We start from the raw sequence: 23754 nt of genomic DNA, 5'->3' as shown, positions 1-23754 counted from the left end.
TAATACACAGCACGCACTTCTTGGCATCTGAAATATTGTCTGTTTGTTGTCTGTATATGGGATGGATCCCCCAGGTTGAGCAGTCTCTGTATTTCCTCCTTTTTTTTTCCCCTTGTAAGAAGGACTGAACCATATACACTTCAGTCTTTTTCTTGAGCTTCATGTGGTTTATGAATTGTATCCTGGGTATTCCGAGTTTTTGGGTTAATACCCACTTATCAGTGGGTACATACCATGTGTGTTCTTTTATGATTGGGTTACCTCACTCAGGATGATATTTTCTAGTTCCATCCATTTGCCTATGAATTTCAGGAAGTCATTGTTTTTGATAGCTGAGTAATATTCCATTGTGTAGATGTACCACATTTTCTGTATCCATTCCTCTGTTGAAGGGCATCTGGGTTCTTTCCAGCTTCTGGCTATTATAAATAAGGCTGCTATGAACATAGTGGAGCACATGTCTTTGTTATATGTTGGGGCATCATTTGGGTATATGCCCAGGAGTCTTATAGCTGGGTCCTCAGGTAGTACTATGTCCAATTTTCTGAGGAACCAACAGTCTGATTTCCAGAGTGGTTGTACCAGCTTGCAATCCCACCAACAATGGAGGAGTGTTCTCTTTCTTCACATCATCACCAGCATTTGCTGTTACCTGACTTTTTGATCTTTGCCATTCTGACTGGTGTGAGGTGGAATCTGAGGTTGTTTTGATTTGCATTTCCCTGTTGACTAAGGATGTTGAACATGTCTTTAGGTGCTTCTTGACCGTTTGCTATTTCTCAGTTGAGAATTCTTTGTTTATCTCTGTAACCCATTTTTTGAAAGGGTTATTTGATTCTCTGAAGTCTAACTTCTTGTGTTCTTTGTATATATTGGATATTCGCCCTCTATTGAATGCAGGATTGGTAGATCTTTTCCCAGAAGTGCATGCTGACAGGAGCCTGAGTTAGCTGTCTCCTGAGAGGTTCTGCCAGAACCTGACTAATACAGAGGTGAATGCTTAAGGTCAACCACTGAACTGAGAACAGGGTCCCCAATGGGGAGTTAGAGAAAGGACTGAAGTAGCTGAAGGGATTTGCAACCCCATGAGAAGAACAACAATATCCATCCAACCAACCCCCCCCCCCAGAGCTCCCAGGGACTAAACCACAATCCCAAGATGGGGTTGGATGGACAAGGATGGACCCTAGCTGCATATGACTCTAGCTACATATGTAGCAAAGGATAGCCTTGTAGGGCTCAGTGTGAAGAGAGGCCCTTGGTCCTGTCAAGGCTCAATGCCCCAGTGTAAGGGAATGCCAGGGTGGGGAGGTGGGAGGGAGTAGGTGGGTGGGTAAGGGAGCTCCCTAATAGAAGCAGTGGGGGGGTAGGTAGGGGGGTTGTAGAGGAGAAACTGGCAAATGGGATGCCATTTAAAATGTAAATTAAAAATCCAATAAAAGAAAAAAAAGTAACCAACCAACCAAAACAGCTAACAAATCAATCCCTAAGGAACCAACAAGCAAAGAACACACACACACACACACACACACACACAATCCAAACCAGCCAATAGACACTGAATTAATGACATAAAATTTGGATCTATTTTATGAGTTCTATTCCTACCTTTTCTAATCAAGTTCTGTATTTCCCTTCTTCTAGTCCTTACTGATGTGACAGCACATGAATTGTTATATATTTTTGGCAAATTCAACTTACTTTGTGAGGAGGTAGTATATTTTAATCTAATAAAGTAAAAAGCTCGTACCATCTGACTGGAATGAAATAAAAAAAATGTAATACTCAGTGTAGCATTATTAAGAGATGGAGCTTTTAGGAGTTACTAAATCCTACAAATGGAACCCACATGAATGGTTCTAGCAACTTTATGTAAAGATTGTGTTCTGCTTTTATGTCTGTTACTGAGACAAAATACCCAAACAAAAGCAGTTTACATGAAAATTGGCTTATTTTAGTTCATAGTTCCAAGTTATATTTTGCTACCATGAGGCTATCACAGTGCCAGAAGCTTGAAATAGATGGTCATATCACATTTCACTCAAGAGCATAGCAAGAAGAATAACTATACATTGTCAGACCCTCCTGGACTCAGTCAGTGTTTGCCCCCTTCTGAGCTTCACTTTTGCCTGTGAAAGCCTTTGTTCTCTTGAAGGAATATCCTGGCCTTCCTGTCAGCCGTAGGGGGTAGCTAACACCTGAACTCTAGATCTTTTGATCTCAGCATTAGTTTCAGTTTCTGTTTCTCCATTGTGCTCCCACTCAGTGGTTGGGGTATATATTCTGTGCACCCCGTAAGCTTTGGCATTCATTTCTTGAAACATGAATGACCCAAGTCTGTGTGTTTCTTCTTAAATCTCACAGGCCTGTGCCCAGTTCTCAGTATCCCGACGATGCAGGCATTGCCAAAACATAAGCTCACCTGCTTGCTTATAGCAGCTCAGTGTCTACACTCTTATACAGTTCAGAACTCCAAGCCTAGGGAACAATGTCACCCATAGTGGGCTGAGTCTTCCAACATCATTTAACTTAAGATAATCCCCCAGAGGCATACTTTAGACCAACTCAATCTCCTTTGGATTCCTCACTGAAGCTGTCTGGTGAATTTCAATTTGTGCCAACTGAACAATGAAAGCTGCCTGTCACAGAATAGAAGGAACAGAATATCATCAAATTACCCCCTAACCTTGTCATGTGGCTATCTCCTGTGAGATAAAATCAGAGAAGCTTGTTTACATGAAAGACTTTTTAAAAAATATCCTAATTTTTGATAAATTAACAAAAAAAATCTAAGGCTTACATGACATTATACAAAATAAATATTTTTATCTCTTTTTAAAAATTTTTATTGGATATTTCTTTATTTACATTGTAGAACTAGAGTTTTAAAAAGGTTACTCATTGTCAGAGTCCGGATGTGCAGGGCCAGACGTGCCTGAGGGAGAGCCAGAGATAGGACTTGCCAAACCAGCTATCAGCCCCAAGGACATTGATCATCTGTAGCCACCCCCTCCCCTTCCTTCACCCCCCCTGAGTGAGATGAGCCACCCTACCTGCCTGCCGAGCTGCTAGAGAGCATGTACTCCTTGCTGATGTAACTTCGCACCGAAAGTAACTGTGCACCATTTGAATTGACCAATCATGTGTAACCTCTCGAATGCCCCTAACCTCCCCTATATAAACCCCGGAGTTTGGAGGCTCGGGGTCGATTCCTCTGTCTCCTGTGTGAGATACGTGTCGACCTGGGATCCCGCTAAGACCGGGGATCTCGTTAATAAAGCTACCTAGTGCTTTTACATCAAGAATGGCTACTCGTGATTCCTGGGGGCACCCTACCCCGTGATTGGAGCGAGAGATTCAGCTCCCCGTTTAGGGATACGCTCTTTCAACGTTTCTTTTTTATTTATTTTTTTTATTGGATAGATTAAAATGGAGTAAAACAGTATTCTAAGAGAAGGTGAAACAATGCATTCTTCCAGGAAGCTTTTGCTAAGTTCAAAACGTAGATAACTCAATAACTTCATGCAGTCTCTGAAATGGATGAGATTTACCAAGTCGCTGCTTCTGCAGGCATGTATAAACTGAAAGCATGGGCTATTGAAAGATACTCTGAGATAAGGTGAGCTCCAACAGAAAGCAGATCTGGGCCAAATGGCTGAAAGAATCCTTGACAAGCAGAACTGCCTGAAAGATGCTTAGGCTTACTGAGCTGCCTGGAACAGTGCCTGTTGAGTGCCTGCCACCTGTGTAGTGCTTTACAGGTTTCCAGATTTTATGTGGTCATCCATGCTGGTAGGCTTGAATGGTTCACCTGTCTCTGAGTCATTTCTGCTTCTGTGAGTAACCACCTGTCCTTATTCCTGTAAGTAACTCCAATAAAACTCATCAATTCATCTAGTTGGACTTTTGTGGTATCATTACTTTGTGTCTGTTGTCACTTCCCTATCTGGGGTGAGAAAACATTTGCTCACATATCCTCATGAACAGCATCACATAATACCTCCGTGGCTCTCATCTCACCATTGTTTACAATTTGCCACTTCTATGCTAACATTTTACATCCTACACATTTTATGCTTTGGGAAAAAAAATCATCACCATTAGCATCATCATCATCATATCATAATTATCATAACCATCACCACCACCACCACCACCACCACCACCACCATCACCACCACCACCACCACCACCATCATCATCATTGAAAAGGTTCATTGGATAACTCTGGGTGGCCACAGAGGTCAGTCTAACTCTACTTCCTTAATGCTGGGATTAAAGGAGTCTACCACCACACCTGGCAATAATATTACATATGTTTTACATTCATTACAAAAAGGTATTCAAATTATTATTTATTCAATTTCAACTTTCTTTTTTATTGGATATTTTATTTATTTGCATTTCAAATGTTATCCCCTTTCCCAGTTTACCTCCACCAACCACCTATCCCATCCTCTCCTACCCCGCTTCTATGATGGTACTTCTGCCCATCTATCTACACCCAACTCACTGCCCTGGCATTCCCCTATACTGGGGCATTGAGATTTCACAGGACAAAAGGCCTCTCCTCCCATTGATACCAGATAAGGCCATCCTTTGCTACATATGCAGCTGGAGCCATGGATCCCTCCATGTGTACACTTTGGTTGGTGGTTTAGTCCATGGGAACTCTAGGAGCTCTGGTTGATTGATATTGTTGTTCTTCCTATGGGGTTGCAAATCCCTTCAGCTCCTTCAGTACTTTCTGTAACTCCACTATTGGGGGTCCCCATGTTCAGTCAAATGGTTGGCTGTGAGCATCTGCATCTGTATTTGTCAGGCTCTAGCAAAGTCTCTCAGGAGACATCTATATGTCTGGGTTTGGTGTCTGTATATGGGATGGATCTCCAGGTGGGACAATCTTTGGTGGCCTTTCTTTCAGTCTCTGCTCTACACTTTGTCTCTATATTTCCTTTAGACAGGAACAATTCTGGGTTAAAAATTTGGAGATAGGTGAGTGGTCCCAACTCCCATCTGGGGGCCTTGCCTAACCTTTGGATATGGTCTACATAGGTTTTCCTTCCCCTTTGGTGGGCATTTCAGTTAATCTCATCCACACTGGGTCCTGGTAGCCTCTTGCTTTCCTGGCATCTGGGACTTGCTGGTGGCTACCCCCAGTTTCACAACCCTCTTAGCTACACACCTGTGTTCAATTTCCTGACCCTCTGTATATTGTCTCCATCTCCTCCCATACCCGATCCTGCTGCCCTTTTCCCTCCCCCTCCTATATTCCAAGTTTCTCCCACCTTCTACCTCCCATGAATATTTTGTTCTCATTTCTAAGAAGGACTTAGAATACTTTGGTTTTCTTTCTTCTTGAGCTTAATGTGGTTTGTGTATTGTATCTTGGGTATTCCCAGCTTTTAGGCTAATATCCACTTATCAGTGAGTGCATATCATGTGTGTTCTTTTATGATTGGGTTACCTCACTCAGGATGCTATTTTCTAGTTCCATCCATTTGCCTAAGAATTTCACAAAGTCATTGTTTTTCATGACTAAGTAGTACTTCATTGTGTAAATATGCTACATTTTCTGTATCCATTCCTCTGCTGAGGGACATCTGGGTTCTTTCCAGCTTCTGGCTATTATAAATATGGCTGCTATTAACATAGTAGAGTATGTGTCTTTGTTATATGTTGGAGTATCTTTTGGGTATATGCCCAGGAGCGGTATAGCTTGGTCATCAGGTAGTGCAATGTCCAATTTTCTGAGTGATAAACCAACAGACTGATTTCCAGAGTAGTTGTACCAGCTTATAATCATACCAACAATGGAGGAGTGTTCCTCTTTCTCCATATCCTCTCTAGCATCTTCTGTCACCTGAGTTTTTGATCTTAACAATGTCTTTCTTTGGTGTCTTTTGCCATCCTTATGCTCTATTCCCTTTATTAGTGTCTTAGCAGAATTTCTAGTATGAATTTCTAGATCTCCTAGTATGTTTGTGTATTGATACATTAGAGTGAGATGAGTTCTTCATAGCAAGCTTATAGATAAAAGTATAAATCAGATACTGTTCCAGGCTAGTATAATTTTATTTTTACACTGATGTGCATGCTCTCTCTGGTTTTTCTTTGGTCTCCCTCTATGGATTCTAGATATAATGACTGTTTTTAATTTAACAATGTTGTATAGTACATCTATAAAGGCTTATATATGCCTATGTATATGTGCTCACACAAACATCACTTCAGAGATATGAGGACACCTGGGTTTCCAAGCATCATACTCAAGTCATCAGGCTTATAGAGCAAACTCTCTACCAACTGAACCATCCCAATTGCCCAATGTTCTGAACACTTCTCTTGTCCTTTCATATCAAGCCAGATAGGTAAATCATTTTTCCACACATACCTCAGCTGTATGATTCTTTGTGCATCCCTATCTTTCTCTGTTTCTCAAAGCTGAAACACGTGCAGAATACTATATTCCAACTTTTTTTTTTTCAGGAAGGGATGTACACTGCTTTATTTAGGTGGAAGCTGAGGTTGTCTACATAATGAGTTCTAAGCCAGCCTATGTCACATAATGATTATTTTGAGGCTAGACAGATACCTAAAGAGTTAAGAGTACAGATTGCTCCCATAATATCCCAGGGGATCCCACAGCTTTTCCTGTCTCAACTTTCATTTCCTTTTTGGTACCAACTTATAAAAATGGAAATGCATTTTATGTAATCTCTGCCTCACCCACTTCATGAAGTGCGCATGGTACTGATCGAGAACGCCCAACAGGAAGCCATAGTCTGCATGAACTCTTAGTGGTTGCCTCAGCACTGTTTTGGGATCTTCTTCTATTTGGGTCTCTGGAACACGGAGAATATCCCGTGTTGGAATCCATATATCCAGGAAGTCATGTTGGACATCGCAAATTGAGATCTTTGAGTTTACACCTCCTAGACCAAACCTTCTGGCAATTCAGCCTATCCACTCCTTCCAACACAGCCTTGAAAGTATCAACACTGAAGTGGTCCAGCAGGGGGCCAATATAGAGGTATGGGTAGGGCCAGGTTGTTACCATGTGCTTAACAAGTTTTTTGCGTCTCTTGATGAAGACCTCCTTGAACAGTGGGGGAAAGAACACTTTGGGCAGGTCCTCCACAACAGAGATAGCCAAGCGTTCATTACTTGCCAGTCCCTGGATTGCAAGGTGTTCGAGTGTGGGGAATTTCTAGTTGAGTCTGGTTGCTCATCCTTAGGGATTCAGGTAGGGGGTGGGGGAGTCCAGACACAGTGACAGGTCTCTTATTTCAGCAGGGTGATGAGGTGACTTCAAGATTTCTACTATATTCCAACTTTTACCAGCAAGGTATTTTAGGTTGTTGTCTCAGTATACTGGGTTAGAAGTTTATAGTTTACTCCATGATCTGCCATACAGTCATGCTTTTGTCTTTTTTTCCATATGTCAGAGTCATCTTCTCTTTTCAGTTAATTTTCTGGGTTCCAAAAGTATCCAGGCTTTTTTAAAAGCCCCTTGTTTATTGTCTCCTTTGCAGTTTTTTAGAAAACTAATTTGGGGCTGCAAAGATGATTTGTCAGTTAAAGGATTATATTGCTCTTTTAGATGACCAGAGTTTGTTTCTAACACCCAGGCAGAGTGAATCACATCCACTTGTAACTCCAGCTTCAGGGCTCTGAAGTCTATGTCCTCTGTAGGAATGCACACTTACTCTCCTAAAAATGTGTGTGGATGGTGAGGCTAGATTTTATTTCTGTAAGAAAGAAAAATACAATTAAGCCCCATGGGGAATAGATGACTCAAAGGTCACTTTGAAATTCATTCATGTGTTTATCACTGTCACCTTCTCAGCAGAAAAGGCATTTCTTAGTCAGTTCACTCTCCACAAAGATTCATTAAGTAAGCCTCAAATATTTGGTGATGTCCTGTGTCTTCTGTAACATTACCACTCTAGGGTCACTAATAAATTTTTTTTTGTTGCCATATTTGTGAAAATAGCTAATGGCTTCTAACAAACATGAAATTTTTGAAATGTAAGTCTCACCAATTTACTGAAACTTTGTTACAGGGAACCATGTTTGTTAAGTTTTAAATAAAAGCATTAATAAGAATCGTATTTGTTTTAGTGTTTGATGAGATAGTGATATGAAAACAATGAGTGTGGATGGGGTAAGGCATGTAAGTTCAGTTGGACTAAACATAAGGATAACCTTGTCACCACAGAACAGACTGCACTTCAGCTTTAGAGATTCTAAATAAGGTGCTGTTTCAATTTGCTCTGCAAGCTAAGTGTTATCTCAAATTGGTGCTGAAAGAATCCTTGACTTCTTGGCCATAAGCATTTTAAATTAATATATGTAACTTATTAAATATATTCGATTTGCTCATACAACTCTTGTGGAACAGAGCATGTTGTTGCAAGACAAACAATTTAATTGATAAGCTAAAGAATCCAAACCCAATGGACTTACTATGAATTTATTCTCTGTGACTCTGATATCTGAAAACAAAATGGCTAGAGTGTAGGTACATATATGCCTAGAACACAAAGAAAAAGTAACGTAGTAGATTATCCTGTGGTGGCCCCACTTTGGGCATTTTAAAATGAACTGCAACCTCATAGAGAACTTTTTTAAAGAAAGGGGCTGGAATGATCTTAATATGATATTTATTGCCACGTGTAGAAACACAGAATTTGAATTCAAGTACTTGGGAACTATGGAGGGAGAATAATTAGCTTTATAATGAGTTTAAGGATAGTTTAGATAACATAGAAAAAACAAAACAAAAATTATTTAAATTATTATAAAATTATTTAAATACATGTAAATAACATGGAAAGAAAAGTTGGCTAATCAGCTATTTCAATTGTGTTCAGCAATCTGGCGTTTGGGACAAATGATATGCTTGTATATATCTGTCTATCTCTATACTTGGAGGAGTAATTTGACTGCATTTAATAAATACTGCAATGCACAAAAAATCATAGCATGTAAGCCATTAATTAATATGAAGATTGGCATTACACAGCTTGTCTAGGGGGAACTACTCTGTGTTGGTTATATCTCACGGCTATGGACTGTCCTTCACATACATCCTGAGCATTGTGCATTTTCTCACTCTGATTTTATATAACAAATCCAAGAAATGCTTTCAATGTTAACTAGTTTTATTTATTTATTGTATTATTTCACCAAATATCTATTGATAGCTGATCCCTGTATAAAACCTGGCTGGAATAAGAAAGAAAGACCCTGTTCCCATCATTTTGCTGAGAAACACAAGGACCATAAAAATGCAGCCATTAGATTATAATGCTTGAGAGATTTAGAAGAATGTGCCAAGAAAGAAACAGAGAGAACAATAAGTTGCCTTTTTTTGTTTGTTTTTTGTTTGTTTTTTCATATATGAAGTTTGTTTTTGGGCACCAAGGGGGCACAAATAGGAAGGTTTAGGTGGTGAAACATGAAACATACTTTTTCTGATCACAGTGAGAGGGAGACCCATGCAAAGAAAAACACAGAAATGCTACAGCTAGAGAAGACCTGGAAAATCAGCTGGCCCAAAGCAGGCTCTCAATGACAACACTCAGTAGAAACACAGCCCCAAGAATCAAAGGAGAGAACTGCATGAAGCTAAAAATCTGCACAGCAAAATAAAACCCAAACCAAAACCACTGCAAACTATCAGCAGAGCAAAAATATAACCCATGGAATGAAGTATATGTTACAGCTATACTTCAGACTTGGGGCTAATGTCCAAAGCGTACCAAGAACTACAAAAATTATATCAAAAAGTAAATGAAAATATACAATGGAGGCCATTTTGTTGTTTTCTTTGACTCTCAGATTGAAAGAGTGGACCCCATGAAAAGTCTGAAGACTGGGGAGCAGCCACTGGAGGAACTTATCTCTAGGAGCAAGGTTTATGACTTGTAAGACATCCTTGCAGGGCAGATTGTAGCTATGACAGCAGAGGGTAGGGAACCATAGTTGGTCCTGTATTTGCAGTTCAATTTAAGCCTTACTCTTACGTTATGACCCTAAAGACAGACTTGGCGTAAAGAGGGAGCTGGTGTAACTAGAATACTCTAGGAAGCATGTCAGCCGAAAACCAACGACCCTAAAATGCTCCAATTTGAAATGCAGGAGCCCAACAGCTAGACTTAAAGGCCCTGTCTTAAGCATAGGCTCCAGCCCCTCCATTGTCCTTCAGATTCGTCACAAATTACACTCAATGTTAGAATTTTACATGCAAATAGGTAATTTTGTACAAGGTCTCAAAAAAAAGCACTTATTAAATAAAGGAGTTTCAAAGTAGAAAATGGTATTGACTCAAAAGGGAAGTTTAGAAATGGGGACAGATGAGAAATTGAGGCAAATGTATTGCACCCAGAGTGGGAAGCACAGAAACAATAGGAATGTTAGAGAGAGATATGATGGACGTGCCCTTGAACTCTACTTATGAACTCTTATCCGCTTTCCAAGTCTTCTGTGTCCATGCAGTGTTCCCACCTCTTCTAAGTGAGCTAGACACATTGCTTTGTTTTAGTCATCAAAGTTAAAGGCACTTAAAATTATTTAACAGTGGTCATAAAGTAGCTAAATAGGTCTTTGTTTAGTTTATGGAAATAGCCATCGATTAATTAGTAGATTTTTCTGTGAGAAATTTTCATACCAAAAACAACTTTCAAGGAACTTCTGCAGGCACTTGTTACTCATCAGGTAGTATTTTTTGGTTATGTATATGACAATTCAGTATACAGTAAAATAATTCCTTTTACAGGCAAGCTGTCTAGCTACCAAATCCCCAGATGAAGCTCTCATCTTAGAGCACCTGCTGTTATTACCCACCTACTAAACTATAAATAGAAGCCCAAATATTTCATCAGGTTGATAAAGTGTCTGCCGCTTCAGGGAATGAATTTTCAGTCATACCTCTGCCAACAGTTTGAATGTTTTCAAATGTTAGATTTCAAAATAAAAAGGAGGAAGATATAATCTTTCTGCTATATTATTTGAAAATAATGTCATATTCACTTACAGACGGTCTTCACAAGTGGCCATACTTCCAATTCCCCAATCCTTGTATTCTACTAGAACAAGTTCAATTTTGCTGCAGTTCACACTTTATTCCCTCTTTTGCTTACAAAGGAAAATGTGATTGGAAGTTAAGACTTTCAAAACTATCCGTGAAAATCTGCCTCCTCCTGAAAGAAGAAATTTTCTTCAAAAGTGATGGCAACACAAGAAGCCATGACTGTAAAGTTTGTAAATGTTGACATCATAGTCACATTGCCAATGAGAGGCAAAATGGGTATCAGTAAGGGTCATTTTCTAAGGCTATAATCTATATAAGTATAGCAAAGTAGCGTTTTTTTTTTTTTTTTAGGTCTTATCATTTTAGAACGTTTTTCTGAAAATAAATTCTGAAACATCAGTAGAACAGTGTCCCAGTTGCAACATTTCTCCCAATTTAAAATATTTTGGGTGATTTGGGGGCTTTTTGTGTGTTCATATAACTCATGGTAGCAAGTTTACGTTAGTAAATTCAAGTGTTTCATTTTACTTTACTGTTAATATGAAAACCAGCATAAAGCACAGCTAAACTTGTTTTAGTACCTTCAAATGTTCCGTAAGAGCATTTCATAATTATAAATGTACTGTTTTCTATTGTTGGACAACTTCTGCTGAAAAGTTAGTGTGATATCTACTCTTATGAGATTAGCATTTGATTTATTAAAGAAGAAATCAAATTCTTTGTAAAGTTCCAAACAAGAAAGACATAGTAGAGTTTCTGTTTCATCCAGGAAAGTAATTAATTAATTGACTAATATGTTTTATTGTGTATGGGCGTTTTTCTAACATACATGTTTGTTTGCCATATGTATGCCTAGTACCCATGAAGGCCATAAAAGGGAAGTAGAATTTCTGCACGTATTGAGAATTGAACCTGTGTCCTCTGGGGAAGCAGCCAGTGTTCATAACCGTTGAACCATTTCTCTGGGAGAGTCTGTTTTCAAACAATGGTGCTGAGGGCTACATGGAAACCAGAATACAGAGAGGCCAGAGGAGGTCAAGCACACAGACAGAAGGAGCACTGTGAGGAAATTCAGTGCAGTGTTCCACAGGAGAGAGTAGCTTTAGTAGTGATGAGGTAACAGTCATGAGGCCATCACTGGGGTGGATTCAGGGAAAATTCCCTTCCCAAAAGGGTTTTCCTGATCTTGTGAGATGAGACAAAAAGGGAATTCAAAGATAAGTGTAAGCAGTCCAAATGAGTAACAAAGGGATTAATGCTGCTTTCAAGAATAATTGGAATACATGCAAAAAAGATCAAAAATGGGCAGAATTATTTTGTACATGAAACTATTTGAATAATAATTCAGAGGACTGATGACATATGACTCCATGTATTTTACAGAAGAATCCATGTCCTTTCTCTTACATTTTTTCAGTAAGTTGTTAAACAAGAAAGTTGTGCTGAAGTTCAGATCCAAGATTTATGGAGGGCAGGTGAAGTCCCAGGAGCCGGCATGAAGCTGTGACTGAGTTTCCCCAGTATGGCCGACAGCTTCAGCACTCCTGTCTTTAGTGCTCCCATCATGCTCCTCAGCCGTGCTCCTGGTCACTCCCTGCTGACTCATTTCTCAACAGCTCATCAGGAAAGTAACAAGACGAAGCAACATGCATTATTTTCTCTTCAGGAAGAGAAATATAGAGAAGAAAGAAAATGATAAATCCCTTCATCTAATTTATTTGGCTTCTAAAGTAGAATAAATTTAGCATCTTTTAAAAAGTTTTATGGAGGGTATACTGGAGAAATCCACAATCTACCTACAAATTTTTGAATGTCTGTAATTAAAAATGTTAAAAATACCAGTTCACAGCCTGAATGTTTTAGGTCTTTCCTCCTCCTCTTCTTCCTCCTCCTCCTCTTCCTCCTCCCTCTTCCTCCTCTTCCTCCTCTTCCTTCTCTTCCTCCTCTTCCTCCTCCTCTTCCTCCTCTTCTTCATTCTTCCTCCTCCTCTTCCTCTTCTTCTATTATTATTTTTTAATCTTTTTTTTACAGTCCAGTCAGTATCGCCCTCCCAGTCCAGCCTCTGACTGTTTCTTATCCTATACCTCCCCCCACCCCCATCTCCAAGAGAATGTCCCCACCTCCCTCCCCCACCATGCCACCAGAACTCCCCACTCCCTGGTGCCGTGTGTGTGTGTGTGTGTGTGTGTGTGTGTGTGTGTGTGTGTGTGTGTGTGTGTGGGGGGCCTCATATCAGCTGGTGTATGCTACCTGGTTGATGGCTCAGTGTCTAAGAGATCCTGGGGGTCCAGATTCATTGAGATTTTGAGACTGCTGGTCTTCCTATGGGTCACCTTCTTGTTCAGTCTCTAATAGCTTTTCCCTAATTCAACCATAGGGGTTCCCAGTTTCTGTCCATTGGTTGGGTATAAGGACCTGCTTCCTAATAAATCTTTTATAAATGCCAATCTTAAATACAACTAAAGAGCAGAAATGTAAGTATATTCCATTGTTCTTAAGGCTATTTAAGAAAAGAATACTCTATGTGGATTCAAGGCTATGGGTAAGACTAAGGTATAACCATACTGAAAATGTGTCAGGATCTTGCATTTGTAAGCAATGACAGTACAAGATAAATGGATACAGGAAAAGAACAATCCTGGTCCACAGTGTTTACATGAAGCCCACTGAAGATAATCTGCCCCAGAAGGGATAAAGGGAGGCATGGCTCTTTATTGCAGGACAATATTGGTGTTTTTGTACAAAGAAATAGCAATGTTTTAAAGAAACAATTTTTCTCAACAATAGCTACATAAACTCTAACATCCATGCAGAAAAATGTTTGCTTATTGCTAAAGGGCATTGAATGACTGATATTAATTGACATGTATTTATAATTGAAGAGCAAAATTCTGAGCTGAAGAATATTTTATATTACTGCTTTTAGCTGGCAAATGAATGGATTGATATTCATGCTCTATGGAAAATGCTTTGTTTCACCTTTGTTTGCTCCTAGAGCTGGAATCTTGCCAAATGATAGCAGATCAGCAGTGTGAGCTGGTATTTGCTGCCGCAGCAGAGGAATATGCAGTTACTGACCTTGGTTGAAGGTCTGAGTGGCTGAGACAAAAACAGCCTCTCAGAAGAGTGAGGCTTCATGGGATGTATGTGGAATACCTATTCGGGGAACTCAGAAAGTCAAACAGCCACAGGAATAAGGAAGAGGATAGTGTTACAACCTATACCCAACCTTTGCGAGTATTTTCCTAACTAGTTATTGAACTTCTGTTTATCACCTCATCTTTCCCAAAGAGCAGGGGTGGATGGCAATGCACAGACTGTAAGGATTGTCAGGTTGAGATCAGGAGATCTTCCGCTCAGTTCCCTGCCACTTACTGTCACCGTGCCTCCATGATTCTTTCTTCAAGTTAAGTAGGGACTTCACTAACTCCTGGCTCTGCATGTATGGTGGGGGTTGCTCTTTTTCCTGCATCTTTAAAACCACACCTGGACAACAAAAGTCAAATTACTTCTTCTGTCACTGAGCTGGATAGAGTTCTCATTCGCACATCTAATACAGTCCATCAAGTTTATGTGTTCAAATGTGCCGCAAAGAAAAGCTATGCCGTGGTTCTCCATGTGTAATTTGCAAATTTCTAAGGCTGCTATAAGGCCAAAAATTATTTTGTAATGATACGCATTTTCCCTATTCACTGTGCTGACATTTGCACTAACATTGTAAGAAAAAAAAACTGGTAGATAATGTCTCTAGCATCTTTTCATAAACCAAGGCAACAGAAGTTGTTCTCAACCACAGATGAAAAATTTAATATTAATATCATAAAACATGTCCTTAATGGAAAAAAATTACTTAATTTCTGGCTCTGAAGTACATCTTTTAGTTTTCTGTGAACAATGGAATGGATGTAAGGCATATTCACTGAACACTGAAAGTCCACAGAAACTCACAAAGAAAAACATCTATAATGATTTTGTCGGCAAGATGAACAAGCCATTTATCTTCGTGTGGATAGGTTTTGCTTGACTGATAGACTGATAGATGAGTATTTACACATGAGTATCTATCAAACATTTTCTCAGAAGGGAACAGGATACTCCAATCACTTCAAAGGAAAGCACAACCCAGTATCTACCACAAAACATGAACTTTCAAATGAATAGCCATTCCAAATAAATAAGTTGAAAACACTTATATTGACTAGTATAAAGATAATAGCTTCATAATAAAGAAGTTTTTAATATAATCTGTGTTATTACTGAGCAATTTATATATTATAGCTTTGTAATAAAGAGCTTTTAAATATAATCAGTGGTATTAAGGAACAATGTCTATGTTACAAAATAAAATTTATCAATATTTGTATCAATATTTATAATATAGTATTGCTCAATGTCTTATACATGACATTATCATATTGTCTCAGCCTGTTTTCTTGTTGCTGTAGAAGAATGTGTGAAACACATGCAAGGGGTTGATTTTGACTTCTGATTCTAGAGACTGGCAAGTTCAGGAACAGGGTACCTGTACTTTCTGGCTTCTGTTGAGTGTTTCCTTGATGAAAGCAGAAGTCAAAGCAGGTACATGTAGAAGAGACAAGACACTGTTATCTTCTTTTATAACACTTACTTCTGATGACAACTATTCAGTTATTAAATAGCAAGATCTTGCTTGCAGAAAGCATGGATCCTCTAAGGAGAGATTCCTCCTCAGGACCTAAACATTTCAAATGAGGTCCTATCCCAAACACATGCAATTTGGGGAAGCAGTCTCAAACCATATTACATAAAATAATTGTCAAAAGACTTATTCAAAGTGCAATGAATTCTAATGTTAAATAATATGAAAAGTTACTGAAATGGTTTCAGTGCAACCACATAAATCAAATGTAAGAAGATATCATCCTTTGCATGGTTTTGCTGCCAAGTCAGAGGAGGTCTGTGGCTGTCCTGAAAGAATTATGAAGTATTCCTTCATTTTCCAACTCCTGCTTAGATTGCATTTTCTTCATAGATTTCATTCATTCATTCATTCATTCATTCATTTACTTGTCTGTTTTTAAACATAGTACCACTTTTAATTCATACTGACCTGGATCTCACTATGTAACACAGGCAGACCTTGAGTTCCTGGCAATCTCCTTCCTCGACCCTCAAATGTTGGGATTATGAGCATTAGCCATTATGCTAGGTTTTCTTCATACATTTTAGACAAACAACGTTTATCACTCACAATAATTCAAATGGAGAATAAGACATAGAAATCATTCCTCTTGGGTTGGGGATTTAACTCAGTGGTAGAGTGCTTGCCTAGCAAGCGCAAGGCCCTGGGTTCGGTCCCCAGCTCCGAAAAAAAGAAAAGAAAAAAAAGAAAGCATTCCTCTCTATAATTCTACTCTTTAAGAAATTATAAAATCTAACTTCTTTTATTTAAAAAATAATTTGTGTTTCATAGACTTACAATTAATGTGTTTATTATTAACACTGAGGGCAAATTAGTGTGATCATTTAAATGTATAAATTTTGCATAAGCATCAGTTATGTTTCAGAAGGGCAAGACACATAGATTCCTTAATAATCTTAAAAAAAGAAAGAAAGAAAAAAATCACTGACCTTAATAATATATAGAATTTATATTTTTCCATGTTAAAAAAAGAAAAAAAATAAGAATTATGGTCAAATGAAATAACATACAATGGAATCAAAAATCGATGAATATTTCAGATAATTTTTTCTAATATTTAGCTAGTTCCTTTCACCTAAGACAAACTTTTGTTTTTCTTTTCTTTTTTTCAGAGCTGGGAACTGAACCCAGGGCCTTGTGCTTGCTAGGCAAGCGCTCTACCTCTGAGCCAAATCCCCAACCCCAAGACAAACTTTTAATATAAGTCATATGAAAATAATCATTTTAGTATTCATTTCTGCTTAGAAGCATTAAGGCCAACTTGGTCTTCATTGTGAAACCTTGTCCTTAAAATCCAAAGGCTAAGGTTTAATCCAAAGTTCAATGGTGAGTAGCCAAGCCCTGGGTTCAGTTCCCAGTGCTTCCAGAGGAAGAAGAGAAAGCAAGGTAGTGGATTCCAAGGCCAGTATACGAATGTGGTCAGAAGACGCCCATATAAATCTAATATCTAAAGACCACTGACCTGTTTGTTCAAATTTTTGAGAACTTGCTGCATCTGTCTTAAGTGTTTTACATTACACTTTCATTATACCAGGTCATCATAAAGAAGCTCCTAGGACCCAAACTAGTTTTATAGCCCCACTCCAGGTGAAGGGCACTGTGAATTATTATTTCTAGAGAAAGGGTTCTACTAATATATATATATATATATATATATATATATATGATGGGGATACACACACACACACACACACACACACACACACACATATTACCTCATAGTCTTTTTTACTTTGAATTTCCTTATCCTAGACTGTGAGATTGTTATGTTTCCTGCTGTTCATTTGAATCACAGTCTGGTGCTAATCACCCTTTAGGGAATGGTGATGAAAACCAACATCTGGGATAGTTCAGGCATTTCCCAAGCTCCTGCCTGAAGTCATTATCACACTCTATGAAAAAGCTTAGAAGGCTGTGTCTTCACAGATAACTTTGAAGTGAGTAATATAGAGTGGCTTACTAATTTGGTTTTAGTGATTGTGGAGCATATGATTGACACTTTCTATGTTACGTACTCTGTTATCCAACCCAGGGGATATTATTCATTATTTAAATATACAACACACATTGATTTTTTTCAACAAAAATTAGAAAAATAATTTAATGACAGGTTGAGGTAAAAGAACACCTTTCCCCCCACAATTTACCCATTTTGGGCTTGTTCTCATCAGAATAGAATAACTATTTCCTTGTGACTAGAGGAGAAAGTGATTCCATTCCCTTGCAAAAATGCTTGATTATTTTCTTCTTTGATTCAATATCATAAAGCTAAGCTATAATCTGCTATAATGGAAGCATGAAGATCAATAAACCAACAATAACTATTATTTCAGTAAAAGATGAAAAGATAAGATCTATAATATAATTTATTTTGTTTTATAGATAAAAATGATGGTGATGATGATATCCTGAATTTTAGAGTTTGTACAAGTTGCCACTGTTTGGTTGTTACTGTGGTTTTATTCACCTGAGTTGTTGAATGTATGATTTTCATCGGTCAGTGCTTGTGCTTTAGAAATTGGTTCAAACACCAACATCCTGTAGTAATATTTTTTTTCAGAGAAGTCTGACTATTACTAGCTTGAGTGTTACATATGAGAATTAAGTATGAAAGAAAATGTTATGCAAAGACAGTCCATATGTAGGTATATTAGAATTAGGGTATGGTGGAAGCTACCCCAAGAAACACTTAATGTACAACATAAACATTAGAGCTGTGAAAGAAAACCCCAGTTTGTTTGAGAGCATCCTCTTGAGGAAACTGTAAGCACATGATAAATTCTGACCTGATGGTGGTGCCCACATCTTTCCTACTTCTCAGGAAAATGTATTTGCTGAAGAAGACAAATTTCACAAACAGTGTAGAAATGTAAAGAACCAAGTACATGCGTTTATACTACAGTATCTCACTGGTAGAGACTGAAGTGTGTACATCAAAACACACCTCTCTGGATCATCTCCTCACTGAAAGTACCTGTGACTGTTCAGCAGCTCAAATACTCTGTCTTGCTAAGCAGTCACCTTCTCACCACTTACTTACAATTCTCCTTTTAGGCTTTATCTACTATGAAGGACAGGGGGTAAATGAAGCAGAATTTTCTTTTGAGCTTTCTACCATTTTAAGCGAAGGACTCATCTCTCTTGCGGTCTCCAACTGAGCAGGAAATAATAGTCCTAAATATCCTCCTGTCCACATATCCAATTAACCCATTAACCCTGCACCCATTAACAACTGCGATCCTAAAAATGCCTGCAAAATAAACATGGAGATAAGGACTCTGCCCTTCAAGACTGTTCCTGAACCATTGCTTCTCAGTTTGAATGTAGATTGTCTACTGCCATGGCAGTTAAATTTGCTGTGCATATTCACAAATTATATTCATTTTTCATGCTTATGGGTTTATTTTTGGCTAGATGTATTTGGTAAGCAGCATGAAGAGTCACAGAGAAGCCATAAAAATGGTTTGCCTAAAGAACTGTTTGTTTAAAATTCTATCAGTGAAGCTTCACACTTGACGTGAATCAGGATGAGTCTCACAGCTCCTTGTCATAAGCTTGTGAGACATAAATAATGACTTCTAGGTTCGTTCTGAGTCTGCTGGTCTTTATCTCTGGTTTGCTGAGGCTGGAGTTTGGAGATCATAGCAAAGAGAAAGAGCAAAGAGGCTGATTTTGGATTGGTTTTGTTCAAAGATGGAGCACTTGAAATGGCCTGGTTTGTGCCATCTAAAGATGTCCTGACAGCAAACATGCTTTTGAATACATAGTTCATATTCTGAATGCCTACTGTACAATAGAAAATTCTCTGTATGAATCCTTTTTCATGCAGAAGTGAATGCCTTTGCATAGTTCAAAATTTGTTATTTACTATTCTCCTTCTCTCCTTCACTCTCTTTTTCTTCCATTTCCTCCCTATGTCTCTCTTCCTCTCTGTTCCCTCCTCTTTTCTCCCACTCCCCCAGCCCCTCTCAAGTATATCTTAGGTACTATCAGGGTCAGGGTTTCTACTATTATCCTGAAACACCAGGTCAAAAAGCAAATTAGGAGAGGAGTACTTAACTTACTCTTTTACATAATAATCTACCACTGAAGGAAGTCACAGCAGGAATTCAAACAGAGGTGAAACCTGGATGCAAGAACTAATGAAGGTGTCATAGAGGGATGCTTACTGTCTTGTTCAGCCTGCCTTCTTAGAGAACAGAGGACTACCAGCACTGATGTAGCCACACCCACAATGGGCTGGGCCCTCCAACATCAATCAGGAATTAAGAAAATATCCTTCTGGCTTGCCAACATCCTGATCTTACAGAAGCAGTTTCTCAATTGAGGCTTCCTCCTCTCTGATAACTCTAGATTGTGTCACGTTATTATAAAACCAGTCAGCACAGTACGTGTATTGTGTACATGAAAGCACATATTTGTGCTTGACATGCGATTCTGCCTTTTATTCTGAGATAGAGACTCTAACATTACCTGGAGTTTAAAGCCACAACTTTATATAAAATCACTTCTTCTAAAATACATTACATTTTAAAGAAGATTCAGAACATTGTAGAATAATGTTTTAGTTATAATATATACACGTATATGTATGTATGCTTATGTTGTTTTGACCTATTTTCTGATATATGTATATTTTCTATTTTAAATGTTATATATTAATAATAAGAAATAATAAAATGCAATTGTAATATATGTTCAAACAACTGATAACATCTATATGCAGAAATTAAATTTATTGTATATTATTTACTTGATTGATTTTGATTAATTAATTAATATTGATTTTAGTGGGCTGGATGGCTAGCAAGCCTTTTGGGATCCACCTGTCTCTGTCTTCCCAGCAATGGGATTACAGATGTGCCCTGTCATGTCTAAAATTTTTATGGCTTCTGGGGATAGAACTCAAGTCTTCATGGTTTCAGTCAAATGTAAGATTTTCATGACTGAGCTAAGTTCATCCCAAAATGTAAGAATATTCGTGCTTTGAATTGTAAGCTTTAAAACACTGGAATAGTTAATATCTCGGAACTTCTTATATAAAATGATGCTTACACATCATACATCACTGTTGAACACTAGTAATGTTAACATTATTTTTTTTTCTGATCAGGCCATAGAGGCTCAGAGGCTCACTACCATAACTGAAATAGCTGGCGTTACATGACTTTCAATGTGAGTACCTCCACTTCTTATATATTTTGGGGAAGGGGATGTTGCAGGGCAATTCATTTTCTAAATTGTATCTCTATCCTATAGGATTATAGATTCTCATCCATTCTAGAGCTAGGAAATAACCTGCTTCAGATCAAACTTCTGCATAGATTTTTCTCACTTTCAAATGTTTGAAACTATGATGATATTTGAAGTTCTTATAATATAAAGCCTAAAGAGTTGATATTAATGAAAAATAATGAACATAGAAACATAAAGTTAGCCATTTTCTAGTGAATGTTATATAGGCATTAGAGTAAGACATCTTTAAAGATAATATCCCTATGTGCTAGCTTTCTGTTGTAATGATAAATTCCTAGGGAAGCATCTTATATAGAGGAAAAGTTTCTTCTGACTCACAGAGTGAAAGTTTTAGTTCATGCTCAAATGGATCTGATGCTTAGAGTCAATCAGCACACAAACCTGGCAGCACATGGTAGAGCAAGTGACTCTATTTCATGGTAAGGAAGCAAAAGAGACATTGGTAAGTGGCAAAGAGGGACTGGATTCCCCTTTGCTTTCGGTGGCCTGAAGAAATCCAATCTGCCCTACTTCTTCTCGCTCCACCAAGTCTTCACAGTACTTCTCCGGAGAACAAAATGTCATCACGTGGACCTTTGGAAAGCACTGACAATCCAAGCCACAACTTTATATAAAAGCACTTCTTCTAAAATACATTACATTTTAAAGAAGATTCAGAACATTGTAGAATAATGTTTTAGTTATAATATATACACATATATGTATGCTTATGTTGCTTTGACCTATTTTCTGATATATGTATATTTTCTATTTTAAATGTTATATGTTAATGATAAGATATAATAAAATGCAATTGTAATATATGTTCAAACAACTGATAACGTCAATATGCAGAAATTAAATTTATTGTACAATATTATGAATAGTTACTCTCTGAAAGGAAAGCCTTTCATGTTGTCTCACTTTGCATTCTGCTGCTGTGATAAATATCATGACCAAAAGCACTTGGGGAAGAAAGCATTTATTTCAGCTTATAACACCCTAGTCAGTCTATCACTGAAGGATGTCAGAGAAAGAAGTCAAACAGGAATAGAGGCAGGACCCACACAGGAACACACCTTCCTGACTTGCTTCTTTGTTAGTTAGAATTGTATGAGAGACTCCCAAAGCATTAGAAACTATTGCTGTTATACATACTTGCCTTAAAGAGGTGATGCTCTTTTATCGAAGGCACCAAGCATTTTGAATACAGGATCTAGATACTAATGCTGTGACCCTTTAATACAGTTCCTCATGTTCTTGACCCCCAATCATAAATTTATTTTTATTGCAACTTCATAACTACAATTTTACTTTGATTATTATCATGAATTATAATACAAAATATCTGTGTTTTCTAGTGGTCTTAGGAAACCGCAGTGAAAGGGTTACTCAACTCTGTAATGGATTGTGACATACAGGTTAAAAAAAACAGTGATCTACGGGATTCAATGGATCTGAGCTGAATGCTGTCTCCTAGAGTGTCATCTGTCATTGTCCTATAAAGTACCATGCAAGATGCCAAGGGAAGAAAAAGCAGACAACAGTCTTAACCAGTTATGACCCTTATGAAACGCAGTAATGACCAATATGACATAACAGCCAGAAGGGTGTGATAGTGGTACACATGCTGGTAATCAACATCTCTCTAATTGGACTTACGGTTCATTCTACAAAAGGGAAGTCTTTCTTGTTACTGAAACCTACCTATCAAGGGCTATTGAGGTCATCAGTCTTGGAGGAAAATGTACAATTGCCACCTACCTTTCTAAAACCGCATTCCAATGCATTCTAATGTTTACTCTTATACCTACAGATAAGTGTGAGTATAAGAGGGATGCCTTATCTGGCCTCAGTGAGAGAGGATGGCCTGAGTCTCAAAGAGACTTGACATGCCAGGATCAGGGGAAACACAGGGGGTACCCAAACCACTCAGAGGAAAAAAGGAGGAGGTAGGAAGGAAAATTGTGGGACGGGTGACTGGGAGGAGGCAGTAAGTGGGATGTAAAGTGAATAAATAAAATAATAATGATGATGAAAATAAAATTGTTTTAAAATTGTTTTAGATACGCTTTGTTTTAAAACTTTCTGGGTGCTTCTAACTCTAGGGACAACGCATCTTCAATATTAAATATTAAACAAAAATTTAAAAAAGAATATTTGAAACACATAGTCTTGTTTGAAAGTGAATGGCCCTCATAGGATCATATATTTGAATAATTGGTCTCTATTTGATGGAATTATTTGGGAAGGATTAGGTGTTGTCTTGTTTGCCATTGGGGACAGACTTTGAGGTTTCAAAAGCACATACCATTCCCAGTGGGTTCGCTCTGCCTTGAGGTTGTGAATCAAGGTATGAACTCTCAGGTACTGCTTCAGCATCATGGCTGCCTGCCTGCCTGCTCCCAGACTTTCTACCATGATGTCACAATCTCACCCTCTGAAATTGTACTTACCAAATAAATTCTTTTATAAATTGCCTAGGAAATGATGTCTTATCACAGCAATATAAAAGTAAATAAGATATCCTCATTTAAAACAAGGAAACAAACAAAAAAACCCAACTTCTCTTGTGTAAGCTATGACTATTACAGAAAACCACAACCAGTCAAAATGCAGTGAACAAGTGATACAAGTGACCATGTGGTATCAGTCTACAACTGATGATACAATATGACTCAGGCTCAGATATCACAGTATAAGATGGGGAGGGAAATTTTTAAGAGCCACAGGAGCAGCAAGATTACTATGAGATTATATGTAGTGGTAGGTTATCTACTTGTTTGATTGGGTAAATAAA

The 23754-nt window shown here is 38.1% G+C and overlaps 1 pseudogene; it reads right to left on the bottom strand.

Annotated features, from left to right (window-relative positions):
* Window positions 1-6603: 6603 nt before the first annotated feature.
* On the bottom strand, window positions 6604-23375 carry LOC116903680 (annotated as a pseudogene).
* Between the last annotated feature and the right edge of the window lie 379 nt (window positions 23376-23754).

This window comes from Rattus rattus, chromosome 1 (genome assembly GCF_011064425.1).
Source record: "Rattus rattus isolate New Zealand chromosome 1, Rrattus_CSIRO_v1, whole genome shotgun sequence".
In the NCBI taxonomy this organism is placed as follows: domain Eukaryota; kingdom Metazoa; phylum Chordata; class Mammalia; order Rodentia; family Muridae; genus Rattus; species Rattus rattus.
This window is presented reverse-complemented; position numbering and strand designations above follow the sequence as displayed.